Source organism: Amblyomma mixtum, chromosome 9 (assembly GCF_055824585.1).
Source record: "Amblyomma mixtum isolate Tamu chromosome 9, ASM5582458v1, whole genome shotgun sequence".
NCBI lineage: Eukaryota > Metazoa > Arthropoda > Arachnida > Ixodida > Ixodidae > Amblyomma > Amblyomma mixtum.
In genome coordinates this window covers 59,525,541-59,541,561 of record NC_143020.1, presented here as the reverse complement: position 1 = coordinate 59,541,561, position 16,021 = coordinate 59,525,541, and the positions used below count along the sequence as shown (strand labels likewise).

At 45.5% G+C, this 16,021-nt stretch overlaps 1 long non-coding RNA gene across 1 annotated transcript; it reads left to right on the top strand.

The window, feature by feature from the left end:
• Positions 1 to 3,635: 3,635 nt before the first annotated feature.
• Positions 3,636 to 9,732, top strand: LOC149329215 (uncharacterized). The gene is made up of 3 exons (XR_016285843.1): positions 3,636 to 4,244; positions 5,505 to 5,612; positions 8,919 to 9,732. It is a non-coding gene; the product is annotated as an uncharacterized LOC149329215 (long non-coding RNA).
• The last annotated feature ends 6,289 nt before the right edge of the window (positions 9,733 to 16,021 follow it).

Below are 16,021 nucleotides of genomic sequence, written 5' to 3'. Positions count from 1 at the left end.
TGAAGTATTGATTGTATTTCGGTTAACAGCACATTCTCCCTCGTTTGATCTCAGTATTCATTTCGGACATTTGCCCCGCGGTGGTGGCTCAGTGGTTACGGCGCTCGGCTGCTGACCCGAAAGACGCGGGTTCGATCTCGGCCGCGGCGGCTGAATTTCGATGGAGGCGAAATTCTAGAGGCCCGTGCACTGCGCGATGTCAGTGCACGTTAAGAAACCCCAGGTGGTCGAAATTTCCGGAACCCTTCACTACGGCGTCCCTCACAGCCTGAGTCGCTTTGAGACTTTAGACCGCAATAAACCAATCCAAACCAAACATTCCAGACATTCAAATACGGCGCCGCGCGTTGGCTCTGCCCACACTTCTGGACACGTGGTACTTCATGTGGTACTAGACTTTACACGCTTCAAATTTGGTGCCACTTTTACCCTGGCCACTCCAAATTTTTGCACATTTTCGGCTCTAATTAACTAGTCATCCGGTCGTCACCAAGTTTTTTGGGCCGGATCGTCATATGATCTTCTTTCAATTATAAGCACTCTTTTTACGATATCTCTTTCTAGTTCCTTGTAATAGCCTAGTAATGCTTTCCTAGTTACGCTTAAGTAATGCTTACATGAAGCATTACTAGCAAGCCTAGTAATGCTTCATGTAGTCCGTGAACGCTAAATTTCCTAGTTCGAGGGCATGCCGCGTGTTCAGTATAACTTTTACCAAGTGCCAGATGGTGAAGACGATCGAATTTTTGTGGCGAAACCCTATTGAAAAAACTCTGCGTGAGTTTGCACGAGAACAGTGATTTTTGTACGATCACGTTCATTTTGCACACGAATGCGCAGAAATTGTGCGTTACCTGTACGCATTCTGTGCGTCCTGTGTGTACATATGCGCGTACTGTGAGCTGATAGACGTTCACGCACACTCTTTGTGTGTAAAAAATCGTGGACTCTCGTGGAGAACTCTCTGTACGTGGACATCTGCGTGCTGAGAGGGGCTTGCCGAAGCTGTGCGTGCTTATGTGCATACTGAGCAAGCTCAGTGAGGCTGCGTGTGGCCATGTGTGTGGCTGCGTGTGGCTTGCTTAGTAGCAACTTGTCGAGACTGTAAAGGCCCATTTAGGGTGAAAGCAAACAAAGTTCGAGCATTCAGTTAATGATTACTTCTCAATAATGAGCAATAAGCTCACGTTTTGCTGTTTTATAATTTTCGTCTTGGTGTAAGTACCCATTAATCATTTTCAACTTCAGCAAACAAATAACCAAAAAATTATCTTTTAGTGCAAAATGGTTCCCTTCGATACTGCAGGGACCTGTACATGACAACATGCACACTGAGCAAGAACTTGTCAACATTGCAAGTTCATTGTAAAATAATGTAAAAAACAAGCTGCTAATGACTCTTACAGCATCCTTCAGTTCTTCCTTTAACCAATTCTGAAAGTTACAGATATCTTATAGATGCATGATGAAAGCCATCCAGAGCACTTATGTTGTTGCCCGTCATGCAGACAGCCATATTTCGAAATCAGAAGCAACACAACCATTTGTTGCTTGCACTCGAAAGGAGTCAATCAATGGAATAACTCTGAAAGGGCAACAGTGTTTGTTAGGTGCAACAAACAAGCTTGGGGATATAATCAGGTTCAATCAAACATGACCTGCAGAAAGCGAATTGTGAGCTGTAACAGGAATGTTACGAGGCAATTTCCAAAACCATTTCCAAAGCAATTTCCAAAGTCATTAGCATAAATTTACATACACGTAAAAAGGCCATGTAAGCCTACACGAAAAGACAGTTTTGAATTCACAGTTGGTGTCAAAAGTTCAGAAATTAGTGCCCTCTCTCAATTTCAGTGACAAATCACAGATCGATTAATTAATTCCCAGTATGGCTCCAGAACAAATCCAATGAATCTCAAATGTGCGAAGTATATATACCACACATGTTGCCTGATTAGCACCAGCATTGCATGATGCATGACGAAGTATCACACTCTTCATTCTTCTTCAATCTGTATTGAAATTTGCACTACCACAAAGACCATCTGGATGGACTATGATTCCATCATATTGCTGAGAGTCACATTCGGAGACCAAGAGCAACACAACAGTGTGCTGCACATGAGTGGATATAATGCACTGGGACAACTGTGCACAGTAAGGAACGCTTGTAAGGTGTCAGGTATTTGCTTGGGGAATGTAATCAAGTTCAGTCATGTTTCATGTGTAGAAAGGAAGATAAAAGTTGTAGCAGAACTATGAAATCCAACATCCAATACTGAACTTCCCCAGGTGATCTACACACACATAAAAAGCACGAAAGGATAAGCTCAGCGGTACTGTTAAGTTTGATGCCCTTTGAGGTTTGACTTGCGCGTCTGTATGCAACCATCAGATACCATCTTGAAGTTACCAGAATGCCCAAAACAACTTTGTTGAACTGTTCTACTCTAAACTGAAATACTTTTCCTTAAAACATTTTTTTTTGCGACATGCTGTGTAGCTAATTATAAAATAAAGAAAAGAAGCTGATAAAATTTTCTCATCTCAAACGTACTGATAAGTACACAAATCTGAGTGCTTTCAAGAGAGGTGACGCACCCGGTATTCAGTGTCCAGAAGCATACATAATGCTGCAGAATCCTATAGCAAGAAAATTTCTTTTAGTTGACAGATGGCTATGTCTGGTTACAAAGTCAATACCATGTAAGGCGCATATCCTAACCTGCCATTACATGAAGCTGCACGTGCTTCATAGGCTGTAACTCCGCCACTAACTGCTACATATTTCCCACCTCTAGCACGAGTGCGGAATCAATATACAGCATGGAAACAGCAGTTTTGTTGCTTTAGCTTCTTTACTATGCTGTTTAGGCAAGAGACGAGTTGAAATATTTGCATGGGCAGTTCTCGATTGAAGTAACGTAAAAAACATCCGCACTCCTTTCTGCTGAAGCGACTGGTGGACCACTTTTGCATGTCGCATCTCGTATGACTTGCTAAGGGTCCAGACTGACACACGCACTTCGTCAAACCTTCACAGAAAACACTCTTCGCTTTTGCTATAAGCTCCGGCCACAGGCAGTAAGTGTCCCGTCACCGTTCACATCGCAAAAGAAGGCAGCGCTCGCAGGCGGTCAGTTTGAGCTGACAGCGACAGGCGTTGCAGGCACACCGCCGAATAAGTTTCCAAGGAAGCCACACTGTAGAAGGGCGCCGTCTTGTAATCGAAACACACCACAGAAACAATGGCCACTGTCGCTGCTTATGAGCCAGGCATTTTTGCAACGAAGTTAGCAGTGAAATAGGCCGAAAGGTTCGACTCATCAAACGACGGCACCGCACTGCTGAGCCTCATTATCGTTGTCGACCAGACATCCATAACACATATGCCCCGACGGATCGCTTAATTGGAAGCTGCTACCACTCTTGGATGAGAGCGCGCCCACCGGCAGCACACACCGGTAATCCTTCTTCTTTTGCGATTCCAGCACAGTAACAGCGGCGCGCAAGACCGCCCAGCAGCAGCACAAGAAAACAAGCGAAGCTCACGGCCATGGAGGTAAAAAAACGGCGGTGATCTCAGAAACCATGCAGCATGTCGGATAGGCTTTGGATTTGACGCGCTAGACCATGCCCACTCACGCACGCACGCACGCACGAATGTACCGACACGCATATTAATGCGTCCATGCGTCACAAATTTCTCAAGTTTTTAATGCTAATATGTGCACAAGAACTTAATTATTTTTGTAACGAAAGTTTCATTTGGTTTTAGTCCTTTTGCTATCGCACTGCCCAAAAGCATAGAGCCCGAAAGAGACGACCTGGAGGAATGCCTGGAGGCGATGCCTTTCTAAACGGGCCGAAGGAAGCCGGAACTGGCCGAAGCGCTAGCCAACGAACGCAGCGTCTGGGGAGGGACAGCATGGCGGTCAGCGTTACTACGTTTGTCGTGGTCCTTTGTGGTGCCGAGGGCATGAACCATCGCTGGCATGAGCATTTGTCACTCTTCCGATATGTGATGTGCCGACAGCAGTGAAATTCGCTGGTGCGATGTACGAAAACGTGGTAAGGTGCTGAGTAAACCTGTGTTGATAGCGTGCGTCAGCGGGCTCGACGGATAGCGCGTCGTCCTTTGCGCGCCTTCACTGGAAACGCTATGCTGACGGCGGGGTTCATTTCCTCCATGGCGGAGCAGCTGGTGGGAGACCACTACCCGGGTGACATCTCGCATCTTGGGGGTAAGTTAATTTTCTTCGAACCTGTTCATTATTTCAAAGCCTTTGCGCACAACTGGCCACGTCAACACAGCTAGTACAGAGACGCGAAGACGCAGTGCCCATCGCGGCAGCACGCAGCGCTGAAAGGTTGTTTGCTGGCGGCACACGGGCATGAATGCGCGTGTAGTGTCAGTGGTCACACGGTCATGGTCAGTATGCCATGCAAATATGCACAGCTGATCCGATCGCGGGGTGCACGATATCGGCGCCGTACTGCCGCCGTACTGCCATTCATCTCTCGCCGAGAATGGAATATGTGCCCACCAATAGATCTTCGGCCCGGGCTTTACATTCTCGCCGCATGTTACGCTGTAATTGAAGTAACAGCGCTCGAGCAGTTTAACTACGTAGACTGCGATTCAGCTGTATGCGTTAGGATTGAGCTTCCTCCTCGTTCACTTGTATTTCACTTGTAATTTTATAAATTGTGTATTTAAGGTACGAAGCTGCATATGATCCAGCTGCGTTCGTACTTATAGCCGAGCCAGTGTAGTCGAGCCTTGAATAGCAGAAAGGTGAGATAAAAACAAATTGCTCTGAAGTTTTCCGCCTTTATTTTGGCATTCGCTTTTTCATACTTTGGCTCGGAGCTGAAATGGTACAAACAACTGCAAAATGCACACAGGTGCCCTAGCTCCATTTGCCCTAAATCCCGAAGTTGCAGTGAAATTTAAGGGTAATTGAGCCTTTAATATGTACGAAGAATAAACTTGATTGTTTCATGATTATAACCAATGGCGCAAATAAATCTGACTTTGACTTAAATATGCTGAGGTACCTCTCCAATACCTTATTTGATGTTAAAGGAAAAAGTGTGGTTTTTCTGCAATTGGCACTATTTATTCATCATACCTGTGAGAATGTGAAATCAGTGCTAATCATGCCAGATTTCAAATTGAGGGACGCATGCAGAATTTGAAGCAAACCAGCCTTCTACTGAAAATATCGTTCTGCTGTGGTCTGTTCTTTTGAATGGTGGCATGTATTGTAGAAACGATGCTGGATATCGATATGCAAGTGATGTCTCGTCTAAGGCTAGCTTGTGAATGACTGCCGTGGTTATGAATTTCTTGTTGCCTGGCCCACTTCGAAATGTGGTTAAACAGTTGTGTGGCATTCTGCGACCGGCTCCTTTTTGTGCCTTGCACTTTGCCTTACATGCTTGATTCTAGTCCATTTTTTGCACTGTGCTGCTGTTAAATGTGTCTTTTTACCTTGCAGCAATCTCCACATAGCTTTACCAGCAATGCCTCTTCCAAGCTCTCCAGTATGGCTGTGCCAGCCTTTCACTTGGTGCTAGGATGCCCAGCAAGCAAGCAGGCTTTTGAGGTAAGCACTGAAGACATCTTCCGACACAAGTAGCTTTTATTTTCCTAGTCCACTGCTACTTGTGTGACCCCTCGTTATGTTGATTTTCGCAAGTTAGGTTGCCTATTAAGGGCTCTCTTTTGTTTTTCACCTGCTGCTGTGGCCTACTGCATTGGTGTTCGGCTACTGAGCCCAAAGACGCGGGATTGAATTGTGGTGGCTTCGTTTTGACAAGGCGAAATGCATATTTGCTCGTGTGTTATGCAATGTCAGTGCATGTTAAAGAATCTTTGGTGGTCGAAATTTATGCACAGCCCTCCTCTATGAATGGAGCTATTGTTCAACTTTGAGGCATTAAAGGGACACTGATGGCAAGCTGAAGTTGACCTGTGATGATGAAGTTCCGCATCCTAACCACAAAGACGACACTTTTTCTGAAAGTGGAGCTTTATAAGCCAGAGAAAGCAAAACATACAATTTTCATCAGCACCGGCTGATTTCGGAAGTAAATTGCGATGCGCTGACTCCGTTTTTTTTTGGCACAGATTCCAGAGGCTAGGCTGAACTGCCATTCACCTCAGAACGGTTATCATGGAGTCCTTTGTGTAGACTTCATGAGTTCAAATCGAGTGGCGGGAAAATCTTTAAATGTAATTTTTGCGCCAATCATTGTGTTGATGGCCTTTGCGCTGCTGTTAAAACCGGGTTACTAGTATGGTATCCCATAAAACTAGGTTCAGGACTTGCAGGAAGTGGTTTATCACATTCCGCTAGCTTGTGCAAGAAACTACTTCAGGGATATGTGCAGGTGTCTTTAATGTGTTCCTGAGTGAGCACTAACTTGTTAGGTGGAAGGCAGCTTCTAATCTGGCACTACAGTGCCAATGTCGTGAGTGTAAATCATAAGATGACCCATCAGTGTGTACGCCTGATTTCTGTGACACTTCAGTGGTGTATAGAAGTGGTAAACAAATCTGTAAGGTATTTGATGCATATCTCCAAGGCAACGGCTGTATGAGTAGCGAAGCCATTAGTCAATCTTCAACGGAAAGAATTTTCTCTTTTAGATGACGTGCTTGTATATCAGTGACAGTTATTTGTTGTCCTGCCTTTCGCTGGTGTGGGTCATGTGTGGCGCATCTTCATGCGAGCCTTCTTTTCCTTTACAAAAAATTCAATTGATAGTCCAACCTGTTTTCTTCTCTTTTCCTGTGTTGCATCTTTTGGCTGGTTTTAAATCTGTAACTGAGCTCAGACCGTGATAATTACAGCCGGTAAACAGAGCTACTGAATGTGAGCTTGGCATGCATGCGTACTGTATGTGTGAAAGTGCAGTTTACAATATTCAGAAATGCTTGATAGCCTTACAAGAATCTAAAATTTTGTTGGAATTCCTATTTGTTCTCTGTTCAAGTGTCGAGAGTTTTTCCGCTTCATCGTGTGATTAGAGCCACTTTGGTACTTAAGCTGAAATCTTTTCTTTAGCCTGCATGTTTCTCACTTTTGGGACAGAAACTTGGAGGCTAATGAAGAGAGTTCAGCTTAAAAGAGTATAGACACCTAATCTTGGTGGCATGTTTTCTTCTCTATAATGGTGCGGAAGACACTACTATGCATGAATCACCATCTGGTATTCGCGTGAGACCGCTAAAAAATTTATAATCAACTTTTTCTGACATCCTGTTTCGGTGAACAATTTGACTATGGCTATGACATCAAAGAGAGGTTATAGGTCACGTGAGGCGTGGGAAAACTGCACTTATAATCGCTGCTTCATCATTTTAATTCGCTACAGCGCTGACGCCAGCATTCCTTAAGAGCCAGAAGTACCAATTGTATTGCAGTTTTTCATGCCTCACGTGACCAATAACCTCGCTTTGACGTCACAGCCATCATTCAGCTGTTGAAACCGAAACAAATACAGCAGGAGAAAGAAATTTGATTATAAATTATTTAGCGGTCATAGGAGGATGCCATGTGGTAATCCGTGTATAATACTTTATGCCTTATTACAAAGAAAAAAACACGTGCCAAACGATAAGGACAGCAAAGTGAGCTATGGAAAGCAAAATGATAAGTCTAACATTAAGAGACCAAAAGGGGGCGGAGTGGGTGAGGGAACAAACGCGGGTTAATGACATGCTACTTGAAATTAAGAGGAAGAAACGGGCCTGGGCGGGGCTTGTAATGGGAAGACAACATAACCGCTGGTCCTTAAGGGTAATGGAGTGGATTCCAAGAGAAGTCAAGCGTAGCAGGGGGCGGCAGAAAGTTAGATGGGCGGATAAGATTAAGAAGTTTGCGGGGATATGGTGGCCACACCTAGCAAAGGACAGGGTTAATGTGGAGACATGGGTGAGTCCTTTGCCCTGGAGTGGGCCTAGTCAGGCTGATGATGATGGTATGTGTCGCACCTGCTGCTTCGTGCTATCAGCTGGCCCATGCTTGGCCGACCAGACTAGCCAAATTTGTGATGTGGGTTTCTATTGCACCTGCATTTGTGTACACAGAGGACTTGAATGGTAGCAGGCGATGCTGTGCATGTGTTCACGCCACAGCACACATGACCCACACTGAAAGCTTCTCTGCCTTTAGTAAGACAGCTGCATCAGTCTGGGGCATAACGTATCCAAGTGCTAGAGTATGAGTAAATTTCTCTGGAATTTTAATCTGGTATCAGGTAGCATAGCGCAAAAGAAGGCTAGCGCGGCTGCCTAATATTCTCTTGGGCAGCTGTGTTGGATTTTCAGTGCCTGTTAGTGTAATCCGTGAAAGTTCACTGTAACCCATTCGTTTCGATGTAAATTAGGAAGTCCGTAGAGCCCTGTACTTTTTAATGATAATAACAAGGTAATGCAGTAATTCAATTGTACCTGTTCTCTTTCAACACAGTAAAGTGCTGCTGGGTCGAGATCACAGTTTTACTTTGTAGGTGTGCTCAGGCTGTCATCATCATCATCAGCAGCAGCAGCAGCCTGACTACACCCACTGCAGGGCAAAGCCTCTCCCATGTCTCTCCAATTAACCCTGTCCTTTGCCACTTGCGGCCACTGTATCCCCACAAACTTCTTAATCTCATCCACCCACCATTCTTTCCTGTGTGTGTGTCTTTTCGCCATTCTGAAATTCTATCATACAAATGGATTGATGCACGTAGTGTCAGGTGCGTAATGTGATACCACCAGCTCACCCCAAGCTGTGCTCAGATTTGCCTCATTGCTGCAGGAGCAATAAGGCAGGCTTGAGGCTGAGTGGTGCAAAAACATGATTTTTCAAGAATGTCTCTGTGGAAATTGCTTTAATCATGTGAATTTGCTTTCATTTTAGGAGCTGCACACAAGCTGTGCGCCTTTCCATGCTGATCATGCTGGCCAGGTACGCTTATGGTTACATTACTAGGTTGTTTTCATAATGGCAGTTGTGGATTTCTGTGTGGTTTTAAAACATAAATTGTATAAGTATTTGGCCTGCCACAAAAGTATAGTGGTGCATTCAAGGCCAGTGTTACAAAGGGATGTTTTGATTGCTGCAAGAACTTGAAGGCCCCTGTGTGGTCACTGTGGAAGGCCCCCTCCCTACTTAGGAATTGCTATTTGGGTTACTCAGTCATTTGGCAGAGGAATAGTGTATAGTGATAAGGGACGGAAGAATGCTTCCAACTAAAGAAAAAAATCCAGCAAGCAGTCATAGAAGCAGAAGTATAAAAATGGCAAGGCTTTCTCTAATTTACATCGAATCTTTTTCACTTAGACTTCTTATTGCATACAACGGCTGATGCTTGGCTGACACACATATTTTCTTTAGGTATGCAGTAGGTCTCACATTCTTGTATGATATGGTCACGGTGCCAAAAAATGATGGTGGTGTTAGAAAACTCGGAATATAGAGGAATTTTATTGCTGACCTTATGGAGAACTATGGTAGCTGTGCAGTCGTTATAAATATCTTCCAATATTTTCACATAACACTCTTCTACACCCTGATTCCACAATGCCTGCATGGCAGCTGTGGTTCCACCGAGTCAATTGCTGTCTGGTAGTCAATGAAGGCTATATATTGGGGTTGGTTATATTCTGCCCATTTCTCTATCACCTGATTGATTGCATGAATGTGGTCTCTTGTTGAGTATCCTTTACGAAAGCCTGCCTGATCATTTGGTTGATTGAATTCGAAAGTTTGCCTGACCCTATTAGTGATTACCTTAGTAAATACCTTGTAGGCAATCGATAGTAAGCTGATCGGTCTGTGAATCTTCAAGTCCTTGACATCTTCTTTCTTATGAATTAAAATAATGTTCGCATTCTTCCAAGCTCCTGATACGCTCGTGGTCACGAGGCAAGCGTGTACAGGGTGGCTAGTTTCTCTAGCACAATCTCTCCTCCGTCCTTCAACAAATCTGCTGTTACCTGATCCTCACCAGCTGCTTTGCCCCTTTGCATTGCTCCTGAGGCTTTCTTTACTTCCTCCCTCGTTACTGGCGGGATGTCCCATTGCTATGCTCTACTGCCTCTCTCCGTAACGTTCTGATTACATTCACTACTGTAGAGATTTGTGCAGAACTCTTCGGCTACTTTAACTGTCTTATCCATATTGCTTATGACATTGCCCTCTTTGTCTTTTAGCGCATACATCTGGTTTTTACCTGTGATTAGTTTTCTCTTTACTGATTTTAGGCTACCTCCATGCTTTAGAGCGTGCTAGGTTTTCTCCATGTTAAACTTTCTTATGTTGGCTACCTTGCACTTATAAATAACTTCGATAGCTCTCCTAGTTCTATTCTATCTCTGAAGTTAGACGTCCTCATGCTTTGGCGTTTCTTCATCAGATCTTTCGTCTCCTGAGATAGCTTGCAGGTATCCTCTCGAATGATCTGACCACCTACTTCTGCAGCACGCTCCAATGAATTTAAATATGTATTTAAAGATAACAGTTGAGGTGGGAGATTGAGCTTCGAGATTTGCACTTCAGCTCGGGAGTTATGCCACTGCTACACAGAATACTTGATCGCCGTAGAGATATTTCATCATCTGGCACCAAGCTGCTGTGGCGCCACTGTCACAGTTGATAATTTTGCTGGGAAGCTGTTGTAGCGCTCACACAGTTTTGAAAAGGTGGTATTCATTGTTTTTGTGCTATTGGCAACAGTAATAATATGCTTGCTGCAGTGTTTTGTGGCTAGCCTTCTTTTTTTTTTAGTGAAATAAGTTGTACATTTCATGTTGAGTATTCTTTGAGCGATTAAATTGCTTTGATTTTATTCCTTCGTGTACAGTTGCGAGTGCTCCATGTCTGAGTGCAAATTTCTACCACTGAAAAGCCTTCAAAATCTTAATAGATGTCCACACTGTTCTAGGGACTCAGTGGCTATTGGAAATGCCCATTTAGCTGTATTCAAGTGCCACTGAGTTAATAGCCATTTGAAAGCCTTCAAAATGCCTGTGTGACACGGTTATTAGATTTTGTGCAGGTTTGATGCTGAGCAGTCTGCGTGCTTGAGTCGGGTTTTCCAGTGTCTGTATTTCAAACCTGAAACTTTTCGAAATCATCATTAGTTCATTAATGGAAGAAGTACTTGTGCCCTTTTCTGGAATTTCCAGAAAACAGATTAACTGAATTTTTTTGCATATACTCCTACCTTTTTGCAGGTGCTGCATAGTGAGAACCTGTATCAAGACGCCAGCCTGCTGGACTTGGAGAAACTGAAGAAATTGTTTAGCCACTGTGTGGCACCCATCATGAGAGATGTGGCATTAATAAAGCCAGTTAAGGTGACCTTATCTATGTCCTTTTGCAAGCATGCTACACACATGAGAACCATCCCACGAAGCACCGTTTCTGCAAAGATTGTTATCTCACAACATGCATGCTGAATGAGGCAGTGAGAGACAGATGAGGAGGCCTTAATGCAGTACATTAGCGTACCGTGTTGAGCAGTGATGTAGGAGCCTTGCAGCCATGCAAGGTATTATCGGCATCATGATGGTAACTCCATTAGACACTGTCTAGTGCACTGTGAGCCAGACTCGGCTCTTGAACATTCTGGGACTCACCCTTGGCTCTCGGACATTCTGGAAGCCTCACCCGGCTTGCGCATATTACGCGAGGATGTCTCCTGCTGTACGAGCCTTACGCGGCTTGCGCACTTATGTGAGAGATGTCTCGCGTTTGCGAGCTTGCTCAGCTTGCGCAAATTATGTGAAATATGTCTCGCGTTCTGCGACCTCGTTCAATCGTCGCATTTTGCGTGGCAATAAACACGCAAAGATAGGCACGCAGAATTCACGCTCAATATTTTCAATAGGGAAGGGAATCTGGGGCTAAAGCTTGCTATGGCACAGTCTATTTCCGTCTTCTGAGGGCATGGTGAAAGAGCTATATCCCAAGCAATTCACCCAATACAAGCTGAGCACTGCGCCAGGGGTAAGCTTGTAGCCATTGTGTCACCGGTTGGTGCCCGGCAGCACTGGGAATCGAACCCCGCACCTCCGGCATGCGAGGCGGATGCTCAGACCACTGGCTCACCGCTACGGCTTTAAAGCGAAAGCTTTACTAACCTCGTGGTGCCAAGGTCATCGATGTGGTGTGCATTTGACCTTCAAGTGGAGGAGTGGAACAGTGGAGGTGTGTCAGCCACGTCACGTACCACGTGACTTGCATTTCTGTTGAAAGGGAGAGAGAGAAACATCTTTATTGCCAATAATTTGTAGACCGGGGCCAACCTGCCTCAGTGTGACGCCTATGTAGGGGTGACCTCCAAGGTCCAGTTAAAAAGAGCTTCCTGTGTTGTCTTCTGCTTCAGCATCAGTTTATTCCAGCTCTCTTCGGTGGGAGCTGGCAGTAGCATGCGAGGTGAAGGCTTGACGTCATATCCCCATAATATGTGCTCTTGTACTGCCAATTCTTGGCAATTTAGGCATGCGGGGGTATACTCCCCGTTCCTAAAAAACGGCAGCCCGTGGGGGCTTAGAATAGACTGAGTCTGGATCCTTCCTAGCATCGTGGCCTTTGCTTTGCTATGGTCCGCATGCGCAGGCGGATAAATCCGTCTTTTAACCTTATAATAGTTAGTTATGCCTTGGTACGTGATCAGAGCTTTACCCCGGGGGGGTCCGAGTATGAAGGGCTGATCTCCCGGTTCGTCAGACCTCGGGTAATACGATCTGCCTCCTCGTTCCTCGTGTTCCCTGAACGAGCTCGGACCCATACCAATTGCATTAAATGTTGTGGAGTGCAACCCCGCGAGATGCGGGCTACCGCTCCTGCCGCGCTTTTACAGAAATTCGTAATGACCCGCTTGGAGTCACTTAAGATGGTGTGGTTCGATGTCTTCGCCTTTTAAAACTTAGGCTCCTGTAACCACAGCCGTGTTAATTATTCTTTCTTCCCAGTACACAGCACATACTGTCAATTTGTGGTCGGTTTGCTTAGCTGCGTCTACATATACCGCATGGGGATTGCAGTCACACTCGACTTTCAACACATAAGCTCTCGCTGTTCGTCACCCATCGTATCTACCTCACAGTATAATCTTAGGTATTGGCTTGACCATTAACTGATGTCGGAAGACGTCTGGAAGTGGCGTTCGGCCTTCCGATTCCATTGCAGGATTAATGTTCAGCTTGCTTAGTATGTATCTCCAGCCTCAGTACGAGAGAGCCTTTCAATCGGTGGTGTCTTCTGGGCCTCAATGAAGTCATCAAGGGTATTATATACTCCTAGCCCAGGAGCCTTTCAGTGCTGCCAGATTTAGGCAGTCCGTGAGCAGTTTTGTACGCCGTACATATGACACTGTTCAGAGTCCAGCTCGTTAAGATTGATAGTGTGTGAAGGAGTAAGTGATTCGACTATGAAGAAAAGCCTGGGTTAGCATGCATAAATCCTTCTCTTCCATCCCACGATGCTTTGTGCCTACTATCGTAAGGTGTGTGGCAGTTTGGCGCGCGGTCGTTTGTAATCTCTTGATGATTTCGCCATTGTGCGCCTTACGCTGGATTAACATTTTTAACCACGTTATTACCGCGACTTCCTGCACAAGGCTCCCAACCAACCACAGTGCTGTTTATGTTCTCCGTGCTGTTCTTTTATCCATTTTTCTTTGTTCTGCCTCGAATAATCAGGCGCTCAGATTTCTTGGACGAGCAGGTGAGGCCGTTTTGTTGCAAAAAAAGCCTGAACGACCTCTGCTGCACTCTGCAGGGCCTCGCAAATTTTTCCGTCCGATCTGCTGTTTGTCGAGATCGTGGTATCATTCGCACAGACTCTGTGTTTAATATGCGGGATGGTATCCAATAGCGGCGGTAGATTTTGCATAGTCAAGTTGAAAAGAAAAGGAGACGGAACTGTTCCTTGTGGAGTGTCTCTCGTACCAATATTGATACTCCCGCTCTTGACTTCTCCCAGGTGGATCTCTGCAGTCCTGCCTTGTAGGAAATTAGCAATACAGTTATAGGTACATGTACCTACATTTATGCCTGCCAGGTTAGTGAGCACAGCAGCATGCAAAACATTACCGAAGGCTTTGCTCACGTCCAGGCCAACAATAGTTCGAGCAGCCTTAACTGACGCCTGGTGGAGGATGGCGTTTTGTATCTGCCACACGATATCTTGTGCAGACAGACCCGGTCTAAACCAGATCATAGTATGCAGCATAAGGTCCTCAGTTTCCACATATGTTTTTAACCAACTGAGGATGACGTGCTCCATTACTCAGGTAAGAGGTAAGGGAAATGGGGCGGAGGCCTCCCATTTCCACTTGCTTGCCAGGTTTCGAATAAAGATAACCCAGGCATGCTTGCAGTTTGGAGGAAGGACACCGTCCTTTTAATAGACATTGAAAAGCTCAGTGCTGTCCGTTATTGACTGGTCGTCCAGGTTCCGTAGCACATTCTTAATAACACGGTCCTCGCCTGCCGCAGCGCAGACGGTGCTGCTCTCGCCTGAATACAAACTTCCGCCTCGCAGTTTTCGCCATGAATAAAGGAAGTCGGCCGGGACCATCTACGCCGTAGGGATAGTCTCGTAGAAGACAGGCTGAGTTTGATCATGCGGCTGACGTTTGCAATCATGCTGAGTATTTAGCTAGAAGTAGGGAAGTTAAACAGCACAGCTGCCAAGGTTGCCAAGGATGCCAAGCATGCCAAACACGCCAGGGGTGCCGAAATTAGGTAGCAAAGAGCATAGAGGCAGCAATTACTGCTTCTGCCTTCCCGACGACTTCCAATCAGAAGAACAATTTCAAAGGGTTTCGAGTCAGGTTGGGAAACAACAACGTAGCGTACACTGTAGAAATTTGGGAGAAAATCGTTGTGTAGCGTCCCCTGCACCACTTCATAAACCAAAATCGCGTCTTTGCACTCTATGAAGCAATGTTCAACTGTTTCAGGCACATTGCACGAGCAGCAGTTTACAGGAGACACAAAATTTCTTTTCCCATCGAGCCACGTGTTGACAGGTAGAAGTTTGGTGTTGGATTGATATGAAAATGTTTTGGTGCAAGAATAAATTGGCATTTGACACTCGCTTCAAAAAAAATGGCTGAGGCTTAGCTAAGGTTAAGCCTAGTCAGATGGGAAGCATATTGATGGCTAGGCTTGGTAATACATGGCTTTCCTTGGTTGACGTTCATCCCGCTCTTCATCGGTCTCTGTGGCACGCTGAAGCTTTCGCTTCTCGTTGAAATCAGCCCTGCTTCTAGGCGGCATCCCAACACCTGGCCGCCTCGTAAGTGCCCGGAGAGCGAGGCAAGCTCAGCTTTATACCGCTGCTGTAGCGTCACGTGGTCAGCTGCAGCGCCTCTGATGTGGAGCCTCCACCGCCGCGGCCGACCGCGCGAGCCGGCAGCCCATCTCTCCTCTGCTGTGACGTCATGTTGTCACGTGGTGTCACGTAGTCACGCTAAAGGTCAATGGTAGCTCCACCGCCGCGCTCGACGGGCTGTAGTGTAGCTCTAGTAATATGCTTCGCATAAAAGATCATGACCCATGAGCCGAATTTAGAGAGAACGATACAGGGGGGCGGGAAGGGCATCGTTATCAAATCCCTGTACAAATTTTTTGCGCGAAGCAGAATATAAGTACTCATTTGAAAATCTAACTGTCAAAAACCGCACGGAGGCATAAACTTCGTGCTTAAGCCTACTCAACAGGGGCGTTCAGTAACATTAGAAAAAATTGATAAATTCGGAAGTAGTCATGAAGCTATCCTGCAAGAATGCTCTAATAATCGGATAGGAACAATCACGAAAAAAGAAGAAACCGGCAGCTAACTGTATCACATACAGCTTCCCTAGGCCGAGTCCTCCTGCACAAACAGGCCTGAAAAGGTTATCATGCCGCAGGGGCTCAAATTTTGAAGACCAAATAAACGTCGCAAATATACAATAGGAACGCTGTATGTAATGTCTGGCGCAGTGTACGGCCTGGAGTGCGTAA